Below are 25,515 nucleotides of genomic sequence, written 5' to 3' on the forward strand. Positions count from 1 at the left end.
TGCTGAGGTCCGAAGCTTCCATGGCCTTGCTGGGTTCTATCGAAGATTTGTGCGCAATTTTAGCACCATAGCTGCTCCTTTGACCGAGATCATCAAGAAGGAAGTTGGCTTTAGATGGGGCAAAGAGCAAGAGAATGCATTCAATACCTTGAAAGAAAAGCTAAGTTCTGCTCCTTTACTGATTTTACCGGACTTTTCTAAACCTTTTGAAATCGAATGTGATGCTTCCGGTATTGGTATAGGTGCCGTCCTTATGCAAGAGAAGAGGCCTATTGCTTACTTCAGTGAGAAGCTCAACGGGGCTGCGTTGAACTACTCCACATACGACAAGGAACTCTATGCTTTGGTGAGGGCTTTGGAGACATGGCAGCATTACTTGTGGTCCAAGGAGTTCATCATTCACACCGACCATGAGTCCTTGAAGCATTTAAAGGGTCAAAGCAAGCTGAACCGAAGGCACACACGTTGGATCGAGTTCATCGAGATGTTTCCCTATGTGATCCAATACAAGAAAGGTAAGGAAAATGTAGTGGCTGATGCCTTATCTCGCAGGTATACTCTTATCTCAACTCTTGATGCCAAACTTTTGGGATTTGAATATATCAAAGAGTTATACTTGCATGATCATGATTTTAAGGAAGTCTTTTCTGAATGTGAAAAAGGGGCTTTTGACAAGTTTTATAAGCATGAGGGGTATTTGTTTCGTGAAAACAAGCTATGTATTCCACAAAGTTCCATGCGAGAATTGCTTGTTAGGGAAGCCCATGGGGGAGGTTTAATGGGGCATTTTGGTGTGGCTAAGACCTTAGATGTTTTGAGAGAGCATTTCTTTTGGCCACATATGAAAAGAGACGTTGAAAGGATCTGTCTTAGGTGTGTCACATGTAAGAAAGCTAAGTCTAAGATTCAACCTCATGGACTTTACATGCCCTTGCCCGTTCCTAGTCATCCATGGACTGATGTATCAATGGATTTTGTTTTGGGTTTGCCTAGGACTAAGAATGGTAAGGATTCTATCTTTGTAGTAGTGGATCGTTTTTCAAAGATGGCTCATTTTATTCCTTGTAAGAAGACGGATGACGCTACTCATGTGGCGGGCCTTTTCTTTAAGGAAGTAGTGCGTTTGCATGGCATCCCCAGAACAATTGTAAGTGATCGTGATGTTAAGTTCCTAAGTCACTTTTGGCGTGTTTTGTGGGGAAAATTGGGAACAAAGCTATTGTTTTCTACCACTTGCCACCCACAAACTGATGGGCAAACAGAGGTTGTAAATCGAACCTTAGGTACTTTGCTGCGAGCTGTTATTAAAAGGAACGTGAAAAGTTGGGAAGATTGCATTCCATTCATTGAGTTTGCATATAATCGGGCCATGCATTCTTCTACTAAGTTTTCTCCCTTTGAGGTTGTTTATGGCTTTAATCCACTGACCCCATTGGATTTAACTCCATTGCCTATTGGTGAGATTGTTAGCCTTGATGGAAAGCGTAAGGCAGAACTTGTGAAGAAGATCCATGAAGAAGCAAGGAACCACATCTTGCACAAAAACGAGCAAGCTGCCACTCGAGCCAACAAGGGAAGAAAGCATGTCACTTTCGAACCGGGAGATTGGGTCTGGGTTCATTTCAGGAAGGAAAGGTTTTCAAGCCAAAGGAAATCAAAGCTAAATCCGCGAGGAGATGGACCATTCCAAGTCTTAGAAAAGATTAATGACAATGCATATAAACTCGATTTGCCGGGAGAGTATCAAGTGAGTTCTACATTTAATGTTTCTGATCTTTCTCCCTTTGATGTGGGCGCAGATTCGAGGACGAATCCTTTTGAAGAAAGGGGGAATGATAGGGTTGAGCCGGTCTCCGAGCATGAGGACAAGTTGCATATTTCTACCGGACCGATAACCAGAGCACGTGCCAAGAAATTGGAGCACGCTTTGCAGAACTTATGGACGAATATTCTGGAAGAGGCATGCAGTTCGAGAGACGAGCGAGTCGACTCGGGGCTGATTTTGGTCATCAAGAGTGCTGAACCTCATCAGTACACATCGGGACATTAAATGATGACCACAACCACCTCAAATCGGGTTGAATATGCATCCTAGAAGATGGCCACCAATTCTGGTTTGACTATTAGGTTGGAATATGCCTTCTAGAAGATGGTCACCAAATCTGGTTGGAATATTAGGTTGGAATATCTGGTTGGAATATCTGGTTGGACTATTAGGTTGGAATATGCCATCTAGAATATGCTTGTTTTCCTTAGTTGTCTTCAATTGCAAGAGCATTATATAAGCTCCTCCCTAGGTTAGTTTTAGACACAACTCTTCTACCATTTTTCCTATCTTGTGAGAGATATTCTCCAAATTGTTCTTGTTGAACTTATGCTTCAAGGGTTGCAAGTCGATTACTTGTAGTTCTTAAGCTTCTTATAATATCGGTTTCTAGCTCTATATAGCTACGGGGTCGATATTCCACCTTTCGAAATCTCTATCTTGGACGATCCGGGATTTGATTCCATATCATTGTTGCTGGGTTCCGCGACGGATTCGACGGGGTTCACATCACGACCAGTTCTTCGAATGCGCGGAGGTTCCCGAGGAGAAGCGTGTGAAGCTGGTGGCATACCGATTGAAGGGAGGAGCATCTGCTTGGTGGGATCGTGTGCAAGCGAACCGAGGACGTGTAGGGAAGCAGCCCATCCAAACATGGGAACGCATGAGGCGAATGTTGAGGGCTAGATTTCTTCCTCCAGATTTTGAGCAATATTTGTTCATGAAATACCAGAGGTGTGTGCAAGGGTCGAGGTCCGTCCATAAATCACACAGCAGAATTCCTAAGGTTGGGGGAGCGTAATGCTCTAAACGAGTCAGAGAGCCAACAAGTTGCCCGGTATATGGAAGGTTTAAAGCCAACTATTCGGGACAAGATTGGCGTGCAGATGGTAGCAACGGTGGATGATGCTCGAAGCTTAGCTCTCAAGGCTGAGATGATGACACAAGACAGGGGAAATTCATACCGCAGGAATTATGCAGAATCATCACAAGTCTCTGCAGAAAGAAGCCAAGCTCCTAAACAACCCGGATTAAACAAGCAAGGTCAAGGAAATTTCGATAAATCAGCTGGCAAAAAGTTGGTCACCGAGACTGGAGCTTCAAGGAACCAAAATTCTCTTGCCATGCAATTCACAGCAAAGTGCTTCAAGTGCAACCAGCCGGGTCATCGATCGAGTGATTGTCCTCAGCGAAAGGCTATCGCTTTGGTGGAGCATGAGGAAGATGTTGAAGATGTGTTTTGCGATCCTGAGGAAGAGGAAGAGGAAGATGAAGAATACAGCGGTGATGATGATTATGAGCAGACATACATGGTTCGGAAGTTGATGCTCGCACCTAAGCAAGAAGACCAATCCCAGAGAAACAAGCTATTTCGCACTAGGTGCAACATTCATTCACGCACTTTCAACTTGATTATTGACAGCGGAAGTCAAGAGAATACCATAGGAAGAGCTGTGGTTGAGAAGCTAGAGTTGCCAGTTGAGAAGCACCCAAATCCTTATTCGATTGGCTGGATAAAGTCAGTGGGTGATATCCGAGTGACCGAACGATGCAAGGTTCCTTTCTCCATTGGCAAATATCGATGAGGTGTACTGCGACGTTGCGGAAATGGAAGCTTGCCACCTATTATTTGGGAGACCTTGGCAGTATGACACTGATGCAAAACACCATTATCGCATGAGTCCACGAGAGTGCAATACTCCAGGAGAAAGTAGAGGAACTGCTAAGAAAAGGTCATATTCGAGAGAGTTTGAGTCCATGTGCCGTGCCTGCATTATTGACTCCGAAGAAAGATGGGAGCTGGCATATGTGTGTCGATAGCAGGGCCATTAACAAGATTACGGTGGGATACAAGTTTCCCATTCCAAGGCTTGATGATATGCTGGATCAATTACACGGGGCGGTGGTGTTCTCCAAGATTGACCTTCGGAGTGGATACCACCAGATTCGAATTTGTCTAGGAGATGAGTGGAAGACTGCATTTAAAACTAGAGATGGGCTTTATGAGTAAGGTAATGCCATTCGGGTTGTCAAATGCTCCCAGTATGTTTATGCGATTGATGAATCAGGTACTCAAACCTTTTTTTGGCCGGTTTGTAGTTGTCTACTTCGATGATATTTTGATATATAGCAGATCGACCAATGACCACCTCATGCATCTAAGTGAGGTATTGACTGTGCTGCGGAAGAATAAGTTGATTATCAATCTTAAGAAGTGTAATTTTATGACGTCGCGCTTGCTGTTCCTTGGGTATATAGTAAGCTCAGAAGGCATTCGGGTTGATGATGAGAAGGTCAGTGCAACTAGAGATTGGCCTACTCCAAAAACGGTTGGAGAAATAAGAAGTTTCCATGGCCTAGCTACATTCTATAGACGGTTTATACGTGACTTCAGCACGATCATGACCCCAATCACCGAATGCTTGAAGAAAGGGAGGTTTAATTGGGGAGAAGAAGCAGAAGCTAGTTTCACATTGATCAAGGAGAAGTTATGCTCAGCTCCAGTTCTAGCCTTGCCATGTTTTGAGAAACTATTTGAGGTGGAATGCGATGCGAGTGGTGTTGGCATTGGAGCTGTTCCAAGGGAAACGGCCAGTCGCATATTTTAGTGAAAAGCTTAGCGATGCCCGTCGGAGCTGGTCAACCTATGACAAGGAATTCTATGCTGTTTTCCGTGCGTTGAAGTATTGGGAGCATTATCTTATAGGCAAGGAGTTCATTTTGTACTCTGATCACCAAGCACTGAAGTATTTGAATAGTTAGAAGCGGATCAGCAGTAACATGCATGCTCGGTGGACTACGTTTCTTCAAAAGTTTCCTTTTAAACTAGTGCACAAATCAGGTGTGCAAAACAAGGTTGCCGATGCATTAAGCAGGCGTGCAGCACTGCTGACAATGTTGAGAAGCGAACTTATCGGGTTCGAAAAATTGAAGGAGCAGTACCGGATGATGAGGATTTTGCCGAAGCTTGGTCCAAGGTGCAAAATCGCCAAGCGGCTGGATAGTTTCACAACCATGAGGGATTTCTGATGAGAGGTAACCAGCTTTGCATTCCTCGTTCATCCCTCCGAGAGAAACTGATTAGGGATTTACATGGTGGAGGACTAGCTGCACATCTTGGACGTGACAAGACCGTAGCTGCTGTTTCGGAGAGGTTTTATTGGCCTAAATTGCGTCGTGATGTGGAGAAGTTCGTGCGGAGGTGCCATACGTGTCAGACTTCTAAAGGACAGAAGCAAAACACCGGTCTCTATCTACCGTTGCCGGTACCTGAGGATATATATGGGAGGATTTGTCAATGGATTTCATATTGGGGTTGCCTCGTACTCAACGGGGTATGGATTCGATCTTTGTTATTGTGGATAGATTCTCGAAGATGGCACACTTCATACCATGCCGAAAAACTACAGATGCTTCAAGTGTGGCTCGATTGTTTTTCAAAGAGGTGGTTCGTTTGCACGGTGTTCCTAAGTCCATCGTTTCAGATCGAGACACCAGGTTCCTTAGCCATTTTTGGCTTACCTTATGGAAAATATTCGATGCTTCATTAAAGTTCAGTAGCACAGCTCACCCACAGACAGATGGTCAAACGGAATCGATGAATAGGACTTTGGAAAATATGGTTCGTAGCATTTGTGGAGAAAAACCGAAGCAATGGGATTTTGCTCTTGCTCAAGCCGAATTTGCCTACAATAGTGCCGTTCATAGTACTACTGGGAGGTCTCCATTCTCCATAGTTTATCAAAAGGTTCCAAGGCATGCTATCGATTTGATAAAGCCACCAAATGATGCGATTCCCACTGATGCGGACCTCACGAAGGATTGTGAAACCCGACGACCTACTTGAATCGATTCCCAGATCGCCAAACACAGATTTAGATAAAGAGGATTATTGACCCGTTGTTTATAGAGAAACAAGAACCAACAATATAAAGACAAGGATTATCGACCCGTTGTTTATGAAGAAACAAGAACCAATAATATCAAAGTGTACTGAACAATCATAAGCTGTCACACTTGCTCGTTCGAAGGAGTTCAATGAAGAACAAAGGAGAAAATATCACCAAAATACCAGAATAATCTGCCTTGATCAGCTACTCAGCCTCCTTTATATAAGCTTAGGAGAAACTGGAAACTAACAAACTAGGCAACTGGAATATCTTTAGTTTCCTAAAGCCAGAAATAGCAGAGGAAACTAAATAAAGGTTATCTAGAATAGTTGGCAGTCTTTTATTCCATCTTCAGCATCTCATGGCAAGTCAAGTGAATAAAGGCCTTTGGAGACCCAATTGAATTGGACTCCTCTTGGCCCAAAAAGCCCATCAGCAAGCTCTCCATAACTTGTTGGATTTGTTTGGCCTTCGCCCGTGTGATTGGCCCACTCGGAACATGCAAGCCTCCAAGATCTTGTGCTTCAGCTCCCTCTTCAGGAGTCCGACTTCCAAGCTCATGTGCATCAGCCTCATTGTCATGCCCATGATCCTCATCATTCTCCCGCTCTTCAAAAGGATTCGTCCTCGAATCGAAACCTACATCAATCGGAGAAAGATCAGAAACATTAAAAGTTGGGTTAACATTATACTCACCTGGTAAATCTATTTTGTAGGCATTATCATTTATCTTGGCTACGACTTGGAATGGTCCAATTCCTCGTGGACTCAATTTGGATTTCCGTTGGTTTGGAAATCTTTCCTTCCTCATATGAACCCACACTCAATCTCCTGGTTCAAAAATCACTTTCGTCCGTCCCTTGTTGGCACGTTCAGCATATTGTTTATTTTTCTTCAAGATATGTTGCCTCGCTTCTTCATGAATCTTTTTCACCATATCTGCCTTTTTCTTCCCGTCAAGACTAGAAATCTCACTTATAGGCAAAGGGATTAGATTCAAAGGTGTTAATGGATTAAAACCATACACAATTTGAAATGGTGAGAAGTTAGTAGAAGAGTGTACTGTACGATTATAAGCAAACTCGATAAACGGTATGCAATCTTCCCAAGACTTCAAATTCCTTTTTATGACTGTACGAAGAAGAGTGGAAAATGTCCTATTAACCACCTCGGTTTGCCCATCCGTTTGGGGATGACAAGTAGTTGAAAATAACAATTTAGTTCCTAACTTCCCCCACAGGACGCGCCAAAAATGACTCAAGAACTTAGCATCCCGATCGCTAACTATGGTCTTAGGTATCCCATGCAATCGCACTACCTTCCTAAAGAACAAATCAGCAATATGTGTGGCATCATCAGTTTTGCGACATGGAATAAAATGAGCCATCTTAGAAAATCGATCCACAACTACGAAAATGGAATCTCGTCCTTTATTAGACCTAGGCAATCCTAGGATGAAATCCATGGATATATCAGTCCAAGGCTCATTAGGAACAGGTAAAGGCATATACATTCCATTGGGTTTGACTGTTGATTTCGCCTTCTTACAAGTAATACATTTAGAGCAAATTCTCTCCACATCTCTCTTCATATGCGGCCAAAAGAAATGTTCTCTCAAAATATTCAAAGTCTTAACTACCCCGAAATGACCCATAAGACCTCCCCCATGCGACTCAAGCACAAGTAATTCATGCATAGAAGAATTAGGAATGCACAGCTTATTCTCCCTAAATAAGAATTCATCGTGCTTATAAAACTTACCAAATGCACCCTTTTCACATGCACTATATATAACACCAAAGTCAGAATCTTGCATGTACAACTCTTTAGGATGTTCAAACCCAAGAAATTTAGCATTTAGAGTAGAGATAAGTACATACCTCCGTGATAATGCATCAGCTACCACATTTTCGTTTCCTTGCTTGTACTGAATCACGTATGGAAACATCTCTATGAATTCGACCCATTTGGCATGTCTCCGATTCAGCTTGTTTTGCCCTTTCAAATGCTTCAATGATTCGTGGTCCATGTGTATGACAAATTCCTTCGACCACAAGTAGTGCTGCCACGTCTCCAAAGCGCGGACCAAAGCATAGAGTTCCTTGTCATATGTAGAATAATTTAAAGCGGCTCGATTTAGCTTCTCACTAAAGTAGGCAATCGGTCGTTTTTCCTGCATCAAAACAGCACCTATACCAATCCCGGAAGCATCACATTCAATCTCGAAAGTTTTCGAAAAATCAAGTAAAACCAATAAGGGTGCAGAACAAAGCCTTTCCTTAATCAAATTAAATGCTTGCTCTTGCTCTACTCCCCATTTGAAACCTATATCTTTCTTAACCACTTCCGTCAATGGAGCAGCCAAAGTACTAAAATCCCGCACAAATCGCCTATAAAAACCGGCTAGACCGTGAAAACTTCTTACCTCGGTTACGGATTTCGGCATCGGCCAATCCTTAATTGCTTTCACCTTTTCCTCATCAACCTGAATACCCTCGGAACTAACAACAAATCCCAAAAACACAACTCGATCCATGCAAAATGTACATTTCTTCAAGTTAGCATATAATTTTTCATGTCTCAATGCCTAAAGCACGCATCGCAAATGATGAATATGATCCTTCAAAGCTCTTACTATACACCAAGATATCATCAAAATTTACAACCACGAATTTTCCAATGAAAGCACGCAAAACATGATTCATGAGCCTCATGAAAGTACTAGGCGTATTAGTTAATCCGAATGGCATAACTAACCACTCATACAAGCCATGTTTTGTTTTGAAAGCCGTTTTCCACTAATCACCCTCTTTCATCCTAATCTGATGATATCCACTTTTCAAGTCTAATTTTGTAAATAACGTGGAACCATGCAATTCATCCAACATGTCATCTAATCGAGGAATGGGATGTCGATACTTTACTGTGATTTTGTTTACAGCGCGGCAATCAACACACATTCGCCAAGTACCATCTTTCTTTTGCACCAGCAACACCGGTGATTTGAGGACAAATCCTTTTCAAGAGGAGGGGAATGATGCAAATCGTAGCACGACTTCAAGGGATCCAGTTCAAGTTCCAATTAGACCGATTACGCGAGCACGAGCAAAGAAGTTTAAAAATGAACTCAACGGCCTGATTCAAGAGGTTTGGGCTCAAGCAAATTCATGGAGGCCCATTGGACATGAATCACGTGATCCACAAAGATCCATCAACATTATTCAAGTTATAGAAGATTCCAGACAAGGCTAAATTCAGCAAGTGTTTAAGGAAGCTTCTAGAACAGTTGATGATCAATAGAAGATAACAACAGATTTGTTAGAAGTTTAAATCTCATAGAGATATTCTAGGGGTATTTAGATTTTATATCTTTTTAGATTATGTCATATCTCTATCGATATTCTTGGTTTTAATTTCCTTATCTATAGGAGGAGATATGACCATATTAGGATTACTTTATGTCTATATATATTCATCTTAGTCAATTTTTAATGAGAGGAACATTCAGAAAATTGTGAGAGTATTCTCTTTGGTTCTTGAAGAACTAATCGAACTTATCGGAAGTTTCCGTGGCGTTCATCATCGACTTATCAAACGGCTTTCCACCACCGTTTGTGGCGTCTTCATCGACTTATCAAGCGGTTTTCCATTACCGTTTGTGGCGTCTTCCTATATACCGAGGTTCTTGTTTCGCATTAAACAACGGGTTGAGGTCAGTTATACCAAGGTTCTTGTTTTTGTCGTAAACAACGGGTCGAGGGTTCGTCAATCAAATCTGATCGTGGAACGATCTTGGGTTCCTTTAGTTGTCGGGTCTCGTCATTCTTGGCGGGAATCGCATCATTTGGTATCAGAGCATCAGGCTTCAAATCGGGTTTATCCTATCCTTTTTTGTTTCAATTTGCTGAGTTTCGCTTCATCGAAATTGTTCTTTGTCGATTATTAGTAGAAAAAAAAAGGGCTGAAAAAAAAAATTTCGGCTGAAAAAAAAATATATACAAAGCTGAAAAAAAAAAGAGCTGAAAAAAAAAATCGGCCAAAAAAAAAATACTGAGCTGAGAAAAAAAAAAGTTCGAAAGAAAAGAAAGAAGACATCGTTGTCAATTTGATCCAAATTTTTTACATCAGACCATTCTAAAGTTGTTATTTCTCGTTCTTTGTAATCTGCATTGATTCTGATCCCATAATTTCATATAACATTCTGGTTTATTTAATCCTTCATAGTAGTTGCCTTTTCTCTTGCTTCTTTTCTTCCTGAAATTTCCTTTGATCATTAATTTTCCTTGATGAGTTCTTGGTGAATTGTTGCTGGAAAATTTGGAGTTGTTTGTTTAGTTCCAAAGGAACTGAAAGAGAATTGTCGAGTGGAAAAAGGCAAGAGCGGTGAGAATATTAGAGGGTTAAAAGCCACATATTTTGTTGAGTGAAAACACGAGTGTAGAGTGATTCACATTCTTGAGTGTAAACACGTAAGGGAGCGAATTGTGAGGTCCATTCTTTCTAACTTTATTTTGCAGCAATCATGTCTCACAATAGTGCTAAGAGTATTCCCGAAGGTGCAACGGAATTGGCTGAATCGAAAATACTTTTAGAGGCCATGATGAGTGAGATGAGGCGTGTGATGCGGTTGGAGTTTGAGCAGGTTCATGAACGGATAGATCTGATAGAGAATAAACGTGTGGAGCAGCCACGAAACGCTCCTAATGCACGTAGGAGGGAAAGAGTTCAACCGAGGGAAGTGAGGGTTGAAGATGAAGAGATTTATGGGGCTGGTTTTGATGAAGATGATCGAGATTCGGTTGTTAGTAATAGGAGACATGGAGGGCGGTTTAGAGAAGATAGGAATCGGGAAGATTATAACTTGGGTAGTATTAAGATGAAAATCCCATCGTTCCAAGGAAAGAGTGATCCCGAAGCATACCTTGAGTGGGAGAAAAAGGTGGAGTTTGTATTTGATTGTTATAGTTATTCCGAGCTGAAGAAAGTCAAAGTGGCAGCAATTGAATTCTCGGATTATGCAATTGTTTGGTGGGATCAATTGATGATAAATAGGCGAAGAAATAGAGAGCCACCTATAGCTACGTGGGAGGAAATGAAAAGGGTGATGAGGAAGCGATTTGTTCCTAGTTATTACTACCGGGAGCTGTATAATAAGTTACAAAGTCTTAGGCAAGGTAACCGGAGTGTAGAGGAATATTTTAAGGAGATGAAAGTGGCCATGATTAGAGCTAACATAGAGGAGGATCGAGAGGCTACTATGGCAAGATTTTTGGCTGGATTGAACCGAGAAATTCAAAATGCCGTGGAATTACAACATTATGTGGAGTTGGAGGATATGGTGCACATGGCCATCAAGATTGAGAACCAGTTCAAGAGGAGAGGCAATACACGTGCAAGCCAAAGTCCAAGCACATCCACTTGGAAACCGAATCAGTGGAAGAAAGATGAGAAGCAATCCACGTCGATGTTGAAAACCGAGCAAAAGCGAGAAGCAACCAGCCATGTTCCTCAAGGTAAAACCGACATTTCTACCTCCAGGAATCTTGACATTAAGTGTTTTAAATGCCAAGGCAGGGGACACATAGCAAGTCAATGCCCAAACAAGCGGGTCATGGTGATGCGAGACAATGGTGACATTGTGACCGACACTGAAGATTCCGACACCGATGACATGCCCCCATTGGAGGACGTTCCCGAAGAGGAATATTTAGCTCCAGATGCATTGACATTGGTGGCAAGGAGAGCATTAAGCTTGCAAACAAAAGGAGTTGAAGAAGTGCAGCGGGAGAACATCTTTCACACTAGGTGCTACATCAAAGACAAGGTATGTAGTGTGATTATTGATGGTGGTAGTTGTACTAATGTCGCAAGTGCAACAATGGTGGAAAAATTAAGACTGCCCATGGTGAAGCACCCTAGGCCGTACAAGCTGCAATGGTTGAATGATAGTGGTGAGATAAGGGTGAACAAGCAGGTGTTAGTTGCATTTCGAATCGGTAAATACGAAGATGAAGTGTTGTGTGATGTAGTACCGATGCAAGCAGGACACTTGTTGCTAGGGCGTCCATGGCAATTTGATAGACGAGTGAAGCATGATGGCTTTACGAACAAATACTCCTTTGTACTTAATCAGCGATCAATCACTCTTGTACCATTGACTCCGCAGCAAGTATATGAGGATCAAGTGAGATTGCAAAAAGAGAGTGATCAAAAGAAAGAGAGTGAACAGAAGAAAAAGAGTGAAAATCAGAGAGAGGCCGAGAAAAATGAGAGAGAAAAAGAAAATCAAAATTCGGCCATTGAGAGAAAATCAGAGAGAAAACAAAAGAAATTTTATGCAAACATGGGAGAAATTAGGCAAGCAATGTTTTTAAATCAGCCGATGATTGTACTTTTGTACAAAGAGGCATTTTTCAATACTAACGAACTTGATATCTCTCTTCCTAGTTCTGTTGTTTCTCTTTTGCAGGAGTATGAGGATGTCTTTCCCGAGGAAACACCACATGGCTTACCTCCAATCCGAGGGATTGAACATCAAATTGATTTTGTTCCCGGTGCGACAATTCCAAACCGACCAGCCTATAGGAGCAATCCTGAGGAGACAAAGGAGCTTCAACGGCAGGTAAAGGAGTTGTTAGAGAAAGGGTACGTGAGGGAGAGCTTGAGCCCATGCACTGTTCCAGTAATACTTGTACCTAAGAAGGATGGGACGTGGAGAATGTGCATTGATTGCCGAGCAATCAACAACATAACGGTAAAGTATCGTCATCCTATTCCTCGCTTAGATGATATGTTAGATGAGTTACATGGTTCTTGTGTATTTTCTAAAATTGATTTAAAGAGTGGTTATCATCAGATTAGAATGAAAGAAGGAGATGAATGGAATACTGCCTTTAAAACAAAATACGGTTTGTACGAATGGTTAGTTATGCCTTTGGTTTGACTAATGCTCCAAGCACTTTTATGAGACTTATGAATCATGTTTTGCGTGCATTTATAGGTAGATTTGTGGTTGTCTACTTTGATGATATACTAGTTTACAGCAAAAACTTAGATGATCATAAGGTACATTTGAAATCTGTCTTAGATGTGCTTAGGAAGGAAAAGTTATTTGCTAATATGAAGAAGTGTACTTTTTGCACCGATAAGCTTGTTTTTTTGGGATTTGTTGTTAGTGCACAAGGTATACAGGTTGATGAGGAGAAGGTACGTGCAATCCAAGAGTGGCCTAGTCCCACAAGTGTAAGTAATGTTCGTAGTTTTCATGGACTTGCTAGTTTCTATCGGCGGTTCGTGAAGGACTTTAGTAGCATAGCAGCACCACTTACTGAAGTGATCAAGAAAAACGTTGGATTTAGATGGGGAGAAGAACAAGAGAAGGCGTTTCAGCTAATCAAAGAGAAGCTGACCAACGCTCCTTTATTATCTTTACCTAACTTTTCTAAAACTTTTGAGATTGAATGTGATGCTTCAGGTGTTGGTATAGGTGCAGTTCTCATGCAGGAAGGACGACCAATTGCTTACTTCAGCGAAAAACTAAGCGGTGCAGCCTTAAACTATCCAACTTATGATAAAGAGTTGTATGCATTGGTTCGAGCTTTAGAGACGTGGCAGCACTACCTATGGCCTAAGGAGTTCGTGATACACACCGATCATGAGTCCTTGAAACACTTGAAGGGCCAACACAAACTAAACAAAAGACATGCCCGATGGGTGGAGTTCATTGAGACGTTTCCATACGTCATTCGGTATAAGCAAGGTAAGGAGAATGTGGTCGCCGATGCACTTTCTCGCAGGTATGCATTACTCTCTACACTTGATGCAAAATTGCTTGGTTTTGAGCACATTAAAAATTTATATGCTGATGACCATGAATTTTGTGAGGAATATCGAGCTTGTGAGAAAATTCCTTGTGGTAAGTTCTTTAGGCATGATGACTTTCTGTTTCGAGAGAATAAGTTATGCGTGCCAAATTGTTCCTTGAGAGAGTTATTAGTGCAGGAATCACATGGTGGGGGATTAATTGGACATTTTGGAGTAGCAAAGACTTTAGCTATTTTGCAAGAACACTTCTATTGGCCACATATGAAAAGAGATGTTGAGAGAATTTGTGGTAGATGCATTACGTGTAGGCAAGCTAAATCCAGAGTGCAGCCTAACGGTTTGTATACTCCTTTACCAATTCCTAGTGAGCCTTGGATTGATATTTCAATGGACTTTGTGTTAGGATTACCTAGGACTAAACGTGGGAGAGATTCAATTTTTGTGGTTGTGGATAGATTTTCTAAGATTGCACACTTTATTCCATGTCACAAAACGGATGATGCCTCGCATGTTGCTGATTTGTTCTTTAGGGAGATTGTGAGGTTACATGGCATGCCTAGAACAATTGTTTCGGATAGAGATGCTAAGTTCTTGAGCTATTTTTGGAAGACTTTGTGGTGTAAGTTAGGTACTAAGCTGTTATTTTCTACTACTTGTCACCCACAAACTGATGGTCAAACGGAAGTAGTAAATAGAACTTTGTCTACTTTGTTGAGGGCAATCATAAAAAAAAACATTAAAACATGGGAAGAGTGTTTACCACATGTTGAGTTTGCTTATAACAGATCTGTTCATTCCGATACTAAATTTTCACCATTTGAAGTTGTTTATGGATTTAATCCTTTAACTCCATTGGATTTATCTCCTTTACCTTTGACTGAGCATGTTAATTTAGATGGCAAAAAGAAAGCTGAATTTGTCAAGCAGATTCATGAGAAAACAAGACTCAACATTGAGCGAAAAACGGAGCAGTATACAAAACACGCCAACAAGGGCCGTCATAAGCTGATTTTTGAACCCGGAGATTGGGTTTGGTTGCATATGAGGAAAGAGAGATTTCCGGCGCAAAGACGTTCCAAACTGCTTCCAAGAGGAGATGGACCTTTTCAAGTCCTGGAGCGCATCAATGACAATGCTTATAAACTAGACTTACCTGGTGAGTACAATGTAAGTGCTACTTTTAATGTTTCTGATTTGCTTCCTTTTGATGTAGGTGATGATTTGAGGACAAATCCTTTTCAAGAGGAGGGGAATGATGCAAATCGTAGCACGACTTCAAGGGATTACACGACTTCACGTTCCAATTGGACCGATTATGCGAGCACGAGCAAAGAAGTTTAAAGATGAACTCAACGGCCTGATTCAAGAGGTTTGGGCTCAAGCAAATTCGTGGAGGCCCATTGGACATGAATCACGTGATCCACAAAGATCCATCAACATTATTCAAGTTATAGAAGATTCCGGACAAGGCTAAATTCAGCAAGTGTTTAAGGAAGCTTCTAGAACAGTTGATGATCAACAGAAGATAACATCAGATTTGTTTGAAGTTTAAATCTCATAGAGATATTCTAGGGGTATTTAGATTTTATATCTTTATAGATTATGTCATATCTCTATCGATATTCTTGGTTTTAATTTCCTTATCTATAGGAGGAGATATGACCATATTAGGATTACTTTATGTCTATATATATTCATCTTAGTCAATTTTTAATGAGAGGAACATTCAGAAAATTGTGAGAGTATTCTCTTTGGTTCTTGAAGAACTAATCGAACTTATCGGAAGTTTCCGTGGCGTTCATCATCGACTTATCAAACGGCTTTCCACCACCGTTTGTGGCGTCTTCATCGACTTATCAAGCGGTTTTCCATTACCGTTTGTGGCGTCTTCCTATATACCGAGGTTCTTGTTTCGCATTAAACAACGGGTTGAGGTCAGTTATACCAAGGTTCTTGTTTTTGTCGTAAACAACGGGTCGAGGGTTCGTCAATCAAATCTGATCGTGGAACGATCTTGGGTTCCTTTAGTTGTCGGGTCTCGTCATTCTTGGCGGGAATCGCATCATTTGGTATCAGAGCATCAGGCTTCAAATCGGGTTTATCCTATCCTTTTTTGTTTCAATTTGCTGAGTTTCGCTTCATCGAAATTGTTCTTTGTCGATTATTAGTAGAAAAAAAAAGGGCTGAAAAAAAAATTTCGGCTGAAAAAAAAATATACAAAGCTGAAAAAAAAAAGAGCTGAAAAAAAAAATCGGCCAAAAAAAAATACTGAGCTGAGAAAAAAAAAAGTTCGAAAGAAAAGAAAGAAGACATCGTTGTCAATTTGATCCAAATTTTTTACATCAGACCATTCTAAAGTTGTTATTTCTCGTTCTTTGTAATCTGCATTGATTCTGATCCCATAATTTCATATAACATTCTGGTTTATTTAATCCTTCATAGTAGTTGCCTTTTCTCTTGCTTCTTTTCTTCCTGAAATTTCCTTTGATCATTAATTTTCCTTGATGAGTTCTTGGTGAATTGTTGCTGGAAAATTTGGAGTTGTTTGTTTAGTTCCAAAGGAACTGAAAGAGAATTGTCGAGTGGAAAAAGGCAAGAGCGGTGAGAATATTAGAGGGTTAAAAGCCACATATTTTGTTGAGTGAAAACACGAGTGTAGAGTGATTCACATTCTTGAGTGTAAACACGTAAGGGAGCGAATTGTGAGGTCCATTCTTTCTAACTTTATTTTGCAGCAATCATGTCTCACAATAGTGCTAAGAGTATTCCCGAAGGTGCAACGGAATTGGCTGAATCGAAAATACTTTTAGAGGCCATGATGAGTGAGATGAGGCGTGTGATGCGGTTGGAGTTTGAGCAGGTTCATGAACGGATAGATCTGATAGAGAATAAACGTGTGGAGCAGCCACGAAACGCTCCTAATGCACGTAGGAGGGAAAGAGTTCAACCGAGGGAAGTGAGGGTTGAAGATGAAGAGATTTATGGGGCTGGTTTTGATGAAGATGATCGAGATTCGGTTGTTAGTAATAGGAGACATGGAGGGCGGTTTAGAGAAGATAGGAATCGGGAAGATTATAACTTGGGTAGTATTAAGATGAAAATCCCATCGTTCCAAGGAAAGAGTGATCCCGAAGCATACCTTGAGTGGGAGAAAAAGGTGGAGTTTGTATTTGATTGTTATAGTTATTCCGAGCTGAAGAAAGTCAAAGTGGCAGCAATTGAATTCTCGGATTATGCAATTGTTTGGTGGGATCAATTGATGATAAATAGGCGAAGAAATAGAGAGCCACCTATAGCTACGTGGGAGGAAATGAAAAGGGTGATGAGGAAGCGATTTGTTCCTAGTTATTACTACCGGGAGCTGTATAATAAGTTACAAAGTCTTAGGCAAGGTAACCGGAGTGTAGAGGAATATTTTAAGGAGATGAAAGTGGCCATGATTAGAGCTAACATAGAGGAGGATCGAGAGGCTACTATGGCAAGATTTTTGGCTGGATTGAACCGAGAAATTCAAAATGCCGTGGAATTACAACATTATGTGGAGTTGGAGGATATGGTGCACATGGCCATCAAGATTGAGAACCAGTTCAAGAGGAGAGGCAATACACGTGCAAGCCAAAGTCCAAGCACATCCACTTGGAAACCGAATCAGTGGAAGAAAGATGAGAAGCAATCCACGTCGATGTTGAAAACCGAGCAAAAGCGAGAAGCAACCAGCCATGTTCCTCAAGGTAAAACCGACATTTCTACCTCCAGGAATCTTGACATTAAGTGTTTTAAATGCCAAGGCAGGGGACACATAGCAAGTCAATGCCCAAACAAGCGGGTCATGGTGATGCGAGACAATGGTGACATTGTGACCGACACTGAAGATTCCGACACCGATGACATGCCCCCATTGGAGGACGTTCCCGAAGAGGAATATTTAGCTCCAGATGCATTGACATTGGTGGCAAGGAGAGCATTAAGCTTGCAAACAAAAGGAGTTGAAGAAGTGCAGGGCGGGAGAACATCTTTCACACTAGGTGCTACATCAAAGACAAGGTATGTAGTGTGATTATTGATGGTGGTAGTTGTACTAATGTCGCAAGTGCAACAATGGTGGAAAAATTAAGACTGCCCATGGTGAAGCACCCTAGGCCGTACAAGCTGCAATGGTTGAATGATAGTGGTGAGATAAGGGTGAACAAGCAGGTGTTAGTTGCATTTCGAATCGGTAAATACGAAGATGAAGTGTTGTGTGATGTAGTACCGATGCAAGCAGGACACTTGTTGCTAGGGCGTCCATGGCAATTTGATAGACGAGTGAAGCATGATGGCTTTACGAACAAATACTCCTTTGTACTTAATCAGCGATCAATCACTCTTGTACCATTGACTCCGCAGCAAGTATATGAGGATCAAGTGAGATTGCAAAAAGAGAGTGATCAAAAGAAAGAGAGTGAACAGAAGAAAAAGAGTGAAAATCAGAGAGAGGCCGAGAAAAATGAGAGAGAAAAAGAAAATCAAAATTCGGCCATTGAGAGAAAATCAGAGAGAAAACAAAAGAATTTTATGCAAACATGGGAGAAATTAGGCAAGCAATGTTTTTAAATCAGCCGATGATTGTACTTTTGTACAAAGAGGCATTTTTCAATACTAACGAACTTGATATCTCTCTTCCTAGTTCTGTTGTTTCTCTTTTGCAGGAGTATGAGGATGTCTTTCCCGAGGAAACACCACATGGCTTACCTCCAATCCGAGGGATTGAACATCAAATTGATTTTGTTCCCGGTGCGACAATTCCAAACCGACCAGCCTATAGGAGCAATCCTGAGGAGACAAAGGAGCTTCAACGGCAGGTAAAGGAGTTGTTAGAGAAAGGGTACGTGAGGGAGAGCTTGAGCCCATGCGCTGTTCCAGTAATACTTGTACCTAAGAAGGATGGGACGTGGAGAATGTGCATTGATTGCCGAGCAATCAACAACATAACGGTAAAGTATCGTCATCCTATTCCTCGCTTAGATGATATGTTAGATGAGTTACATGGTTCTTGTGTATTTTCTAAAATTGATTTAAAGAGTGGTTATCATCAGATTAGAATGAAAGAAGGAGATGAATGGAAAACTGCCTTTAAAACAAAATACGGTTTGTACGAATGGTTAGTTATGCCTTTGGTTTGACTAATGCTCCAAGCACTTTTATGAGACTTATGAATCATGTTTTGCGTGCATTTATAGGTAGATTTGTGGTTGTCTACTTTGATGATATACTAGTTTACAGCAAAAACTTAGATGATCATAAGGTACATTTGAAATCTGTCTTAGATGTGCTTAGGAAGGAAAAGTTATTTGCTAATATGAAGAAGTGTACTTTTTGCACCGATAAGCTTGTTTTTTTGGGATTTGTTGTTAGTGCACAAGGTATACAGGTTGATGAGGAGAAGGTACGTGCAATCCAAGAGTGGCCTAGTCCCACAAGTGTAAGTAATGTTCGTAGTTTTCATGGACTTGCTAGTTTCTATCGGCGGTTCGTGAAGGACTTTAGTAGCATAGCAGCACCACTTACTGAAGTGATCAAGAAAAACGTTGGATTTAGATGGGGAGAAGAACAAGAGAAGGCGTTTCAGCTAATCAAAGAGAAGCTGACCAACGCTCCTTTATTATCTTTACCTAACTTTTCTAAAACTTTTGAGATTGAATGTGATGCTTCAGGTGTTGGTATAGGTGCAGTTCTCATGCAGGAAGGACGACCAATTGCTTACTTCAGCGAAAAACTAAGCGGTGCAGCCTTAAACTATCCAACTTATGATAAAGAGTTGTATGCATTGTTCGAGCTTTAGAGACGTGGCAGCACTACCTATGGCCTAAGGAGTTCGTGATACACACCGATCATGAGTCCTTGAAACACTTGAAGGGCCAACACAAACTAAACAAAAGACATGCCCGATGGGTGGAGTTCATTGAGACGTTTCCATACGTCATTCGGTATAAGCAAGGTAAGGAGAATGTGGTCGCCGATGCACTTTCTCGCAGGTATGCATTACTCTCTACACTTGATGCAAAATTGCTTGGTTTTGAGCACATTAAAAATTTATATGCTGATGACCATGAATTTTGTGAGGAATATCGAGCTTGTGAGAAAATTCCTTGTGGTAAGTTCTTTAGGCATGATGACTTTCTGTTTCGAGAGAATAAGTTATGCGTGCCAAATTGTTCCTTGAGAGAGTTATTAGTGCAGGAATCACATGGTGGGGGATTAATGGGACATTTTGGAGTAGCAAAGACTTTAGCTATTTTGCAAGAACACTTCTATTGGCCACATATGAAAAGAGATGTTGAGAGAATTTGTGGTAGATGCATTACGTGTAGGCAAGCTAAATCCAGAGTGCAGCCTAACGGTTTGTATACTCCTTTACCAATTCCTAGTGAGCCTTGGATTGATATTTCAATGGACTTTGTGTTAGGATTACCTAGGACTAAACGTGGGAGAGATTCAATTTTTGTGGTTGTGGATAGATTTTCTAAGATGGCACACTTTATTCCATGTCACAAAACGGATGATGCCTCGCATGTTGCTGATTTGTTCTTTAGGGAGATTGTGAGGTTACATGGCATGCCTAGAAAATTGTTTCGGATAGAGATGCTAAGTTCTTGAGCTATTTTTGGAAGACTTTGTGGTGTAAGTTAGGTACTAAGCTGTTATTTTCTACTACTTGTCACCCACAAACTGATGGTCAAACGGAAGTAGTAAATAGAACTTTGTCTACTTTGTTGAGGGCAATCATAAAAAAAAATTAAAACATGGGAAGAGTGTTTACCACATGTTGAGTTTGCTTATAACAGATCTGTTCATTCCGCTACTAAATTTTCACCATTTGAAGTTGTTTATGGATTTAATCCTTTAACTCCATTGGATTTATCTCCTTTACCTTTGACTGAGCATGTTAATTTAGATGGCAAAAAGAAAGCTGAATTTGTCAAGCAGATTCATGAGAAAACAAGACTCAACATTGAGCGAAAAACGGAGCAGTATACAAAACACGCCAACAAGGGCCGTCATAAGCTGATTTTTGAACCCGGAGATTGGGTTTGGTTGCATATGAGGAAAGAGAGATTTCCGGCGCAAAGACGTTCCAAACTGCTTCCAAGAGGAGATGGACCTTTTCAAGTCCTGGAGCGCATCAATGACAATGCTTATAAACTAGACTTACCTGGTGAGTACAATGTAAGTGCTACTTTTAATGTTTCTGATTTGCTTCCTTTTGATGTAGGTGATGATTTGAGGACAAATCCTTTTCAAGAGGAGGGGAATGATGCAAATCGTAGCACGACTTCAAGGGATACAGTTCAAGTTCCAATTGGACCGATTACGCGAGCACGAGCAAAGAAGTTTAAAGATGAACTCAACGGCCTGATTCAAGAGGTTTGGGCTCAAGCAAATTCGTGGAGGCCCATTGGACATGAATCACGTGATCCACAAAGATCCATCAACATTATTCAAGTTATAGAAGATTCCGGACAAGGCTAAATTCAGCAAGTGTTTAAGGAAGCTTCTAGAACAGTTGATGATCAACAGAAGATAACATCAGATTTGTTTGAAGTTTAAATCTCATAGAGATATTCTAGGGGTATTTAGATTTTATATCTTTATAGATTATGTCATATCTCTATCGATATTCTTGGTTTTAATTTCCTTATCTATAGGAGGAGATATGACCATATTAGGATTACTTTATGTCTATATATATTCATCTTAGTCAATTTTTAATGAGAGGAACATTCAGAAAATTGTGAGAGTATTCTCTTTGGTTCTTGAAGAACTAATCGAACTTATCGGAAGTTTCCGTGGCGTTCATCATCGACTTATCAAACGGCTTTCCACCACCGTTTGTGGCGTCTTCATCGACTTATCAAGCGGTTTTCCATTACCGTTTGTGGCGTCTTCCATATACCGAGGTTCTTGTTTCGCATTAAACAACGGGTTGAGGTCAGTTATACCAAGGTTCTTGTTTTTGTCGTAAACAACGGGTCGAGGGTTCGTCAATCAAATCTGATCGTGGAACGATCTTGGGTTCCTTTAGTTGTCGGGTCTCGTCATTCTTGGCGGGAATCGCATCATTTGGTATCAGAGCATCAGGCTTCAAATCGGGTTTATCCTATCCTTTTTTGTTTCAATTTGCTGAGTTTCGCTTCATCGAAATTGTTCTTTGTGGATTATTAGTAGAAAAAAAAGGGCTGAAAAAAAAATTTCGGCTGAAAAAAAAAATATACAAAGCTGAAAAAAAAAATCGGCCAAAAAAAAAATACTGAGCTGAGAAAAAAAAAGATCGAAAGAAAAGAAAGAAGACATCGTTGTCAATTTGATCCAAATTTTTTACATCAGACCATTCTAAAGTTGTTATTTCTCGTTCTTTGTAATCTGCATTGATTCTGATCCCACAATTTCATATAACATTCTAGTCTATTTAATCCTTCATAGTAGTTGCCTTTTCTCTTGCTTCTTTTCTTCCTGAAATTTCCTTTGATCATTAATTTTCCTTGATGAGTTCTTGGTGAGTTGTTGCTGGAAAATTTGGAGTTGTTTGTTTAGTTCCAAAGGAACTGAAAGAGAATTGTCGAGTGGAAAAAGGCAAGAGCGGTGAGAATATTAGAGGGTTAAAAGCCACATATTTTGTTGAGTGAAAACACGAGTGTAGAGTGATTCACATTCTTGAGTGTAAACACGTAAGGGGGCGAATTGTGAGGTCCATTCTTTCTAACTTTATTTTGCAGCAATCATGTCTCACAATAGTGCTAAGAGTATTCCCGAAGGTGCAACGGAATTGGCTGATTCGAAAATACTTTTAGAGGCCATGATGAGTGAGATGAGGCGTGTGATGCGGTTGGAGTTTGAGCAGGTTCATGAACGGATAGATCTGATAGAGAATAAACGTGTGGAGCAGCCACGAAACGCTCCTAATGCACGTAGGAGGGAAAGAGTTCAACCGAGGGAAGTGAGGGTTGAAGATGAAGAGATTTATGGGGCTGGTTTTGATGAAGATGATCGAGATTCGGTTGTTAGTAATAGGAGACATGGAGGGCGGTTTAGAGAAGATAGGAATCGGGAAGATTATAACTTGGGTAGTATTAAGATGAAAATCCCATCGTTCCAAGGAAAGAGTGATCCCGAAGCATACCTTGAGTGGGAGAAAAAGGTGGAGTTTGTATTTGATTGTTATAGTTATTCCGAGCTGAAGAAAGTCAAAGTGGCAGCAATTGAATTCTCGGATTATGCAATTGTTTGGTGGGATCAATTGATGATAAATAGGCGAAGAAATAGAGAGCCACCTATAGCTACGTGGGAGGAAATGAAAAGGGTGATGAGGAAGCGATTTGTTCCTAGTTATTACTACCGGGAGCTGTATAATAAGTTACAAAGTCTTAGGCAAGGTAAACGGAGTGTAGAGGAATATTTTAAGGAGATGGAAGTGGCCATGATTAGAGCTAACATAGAGGAGGATCGAGAGGCTACTATGGCAAGATTTTTGGCTGGATTGAACCGAGAAATTCAAAATGCCGTGGAATTACAACATTATGTGGAGTTGGAGGATATGGTGCACATGGCCATCAAGATTGAGAACCAGTTCAAGAGGAGAGGCAATACACGTGCAAGCCAAAGTCCAAGCACATCCACTTGGAAACCGAATCAGTCGAAGAAAGATGAGAAGCAATCCACGTCGATGTTGAAAACCGAGCAAAAGCGAGAAGCAACCAGCCATGTTCCTCAAGGTAAAACCGACATTTCTACCTCCAGGAATCTTGACATTAAGTGTTTTAAATGCCAAGGCAGGGGACACATAGCAAGTCAATGCCCAAACAAGCGGGTCATGCTGATGCGAGACAATGGTGACATTGTGACCGACACTGAAGATTCCGACACCGATGACATGCCCCCATTGGAGGACGTTCCCGAAGAGGAATATTTAGCTCCAGATGCATTGACATTGGTGGCAAGGAGAGCATTAAGTTGCAAAACAAAAGGAGTTGAAGAAGTGCAGCGGGAGAGAACATCTTTCACACTAGGTGCTACATCAAAGACAAGGTATGTAGTGTGATTATTGATGGTGGTAGTTGTACTAATGTCGCAAGTGCAACAATGGTGGAAAAATTAAGACTGCCCATGGTGAAGCACCCTAGGCCGTACAAGCTGCAATGGTTGAATGATAGTGGTGAGATAAGGGTGAACAAGCAGGTGTTAGTTGCATTTCGAATCGGTAAATACGAAGATGAAGTGTGTGTGATGTAGTACCGATGCAAGCAGGACACTTGTTGCTAGGGCGTCCATGGCAATTTGATAGACGAGTGAAGCATGATGGCTTTACGAACAAAATACTCCTTTGTACTTAATCAGCGATCATCACTTGTACCATTGACTCCGCAGCAAGTATATGAGGATCAAGTGAGATTGCAAAAAAAGAGAGTGATCAAAAGAAAGAGAGTGAACAGAAGAAAAAGAGTGAAAATCAGAGAGAGGCCGAGAGAAAAAATGAGAGAGAAAGAAAATCAAAATTCGGCCATTGAGAGAAAATCAGAGAGAAAACAAAAGAATTTTTATGCAAAACATGGGAGAAATTAGGCAAGCAATGTTTTTAAATCAGCCGATGATTGTACTTTTGTACAAAGAGGCATTTTTCAATACTAACGAACTTGATATCTCTCTTCCTAGTTCTGTTGTTTCTCTTTTGCAGGAGTATGAGGATGTCTTTCCCGAGGAAACACCACATGGCTTACCTCCAATCCGAGGGATTGAACATCAAATTGATTTTGTTTCCGGCGGTGCGACAATTCCAAACCGACCAGCCTATAGGAGCAATCCTGAGGAGACAAAGAGAGCTCAAAGGCGGCAGGTAAAGGAGTTGTTAGAGAAAGGGTACGTGGGGAGAGCTTGAGCCCATGCGCTGTTCCAGTATACTTGTACCTAAGAAGGATGGGACGTGGAGAATGTGCATTGATTGCCGAGCAATCAACAACATAACGGTAAGTATCGTCATCATATTCCTCGCTTAGATGATATGTTAGATGAGTTACATGGTTCTTGTGTATTTTCTAAAATGATTTAAAGAGTGGTTTATCATCAGATTAGAATGAAAGAAGGAGATGAATGGAAAACTGCCTTAAAAACAAATACACGGTTTGTACGAATGGTTAGTTATGCCTTTCGGTTTGACTAATGCTTTTTATGAGACTTATGAATCATGTTTTGCGTGCATTTATAGGTAGATTTGTGGTTGTCTACTTTGATGATATACTAGTTTACAGCAAAAACTTAGATGATCATAAGGTACATTTGAAATCTGTCTTAGATGTGCTTAGGAAGGAAAAGTTATTTGCTAATATGAAGAAGTGTACTTTTTGCACCGATAAGCTTGTTTTTTTGGGATTTGTTGTTAGTGCAAACCAGTATACAGGTTGATGAGGAGAAGGTACGTGCAATCAAGAGTGGCCTAGTCCCACAAGTGTAAGTAATGTTCGTAGTTTTTCATGGACTTGCTAGTTTTCTATCGGCGGTTCGTGAAGGACTTTAGTAGCAATAGCAGCACCACTTACTGAAGTGATCAAGAAAAACGTTGGATTTAGATGGGGAGAAGAACAAGAGAAGGCGTTTCAGCTAATCAAAGAGAAGCTGACCAACGCTCCTTTATTATCTTTACCTAACTTTTCTAAAACTTTTTGAGATTGAATGTGATGCTTCAGGTGTTGGTATAGGTGCAATTTCTCATGCAGGAAGGACGACCAA

At 40.9% G+C, this 25,515-nt stretch overlaps 1 pseudogene; it reads left to right on the forward strand.

Annotated features, from left to right (window-relative positions):
- The first annotated feature begins 16,813 nt into the window (after positions 1-16,813).
- LOC116198009 lies at positions 16,814-20,943 on the forward strand (annotated as a pseudogene).
- The last annotated feature ends 4,572 nt before the right edge of the window (positions 20,944-25,515 follow it).

Source organism: Punica granatum, chromosome 2 (genome assembly GCF_007655135.1).
Source record: "Punica granatum isolate Tunisia-2019 chromosome 2, ASM765513v2, whole genome shotgun sequence".
NCBI classification, from domain to species: domain Eukaryota; kingdom Viridiplantae; phylum Streptophyta; class Magnoliopsida; order Myrtales; family Lythraceae; genus Punica; species Punica granatum.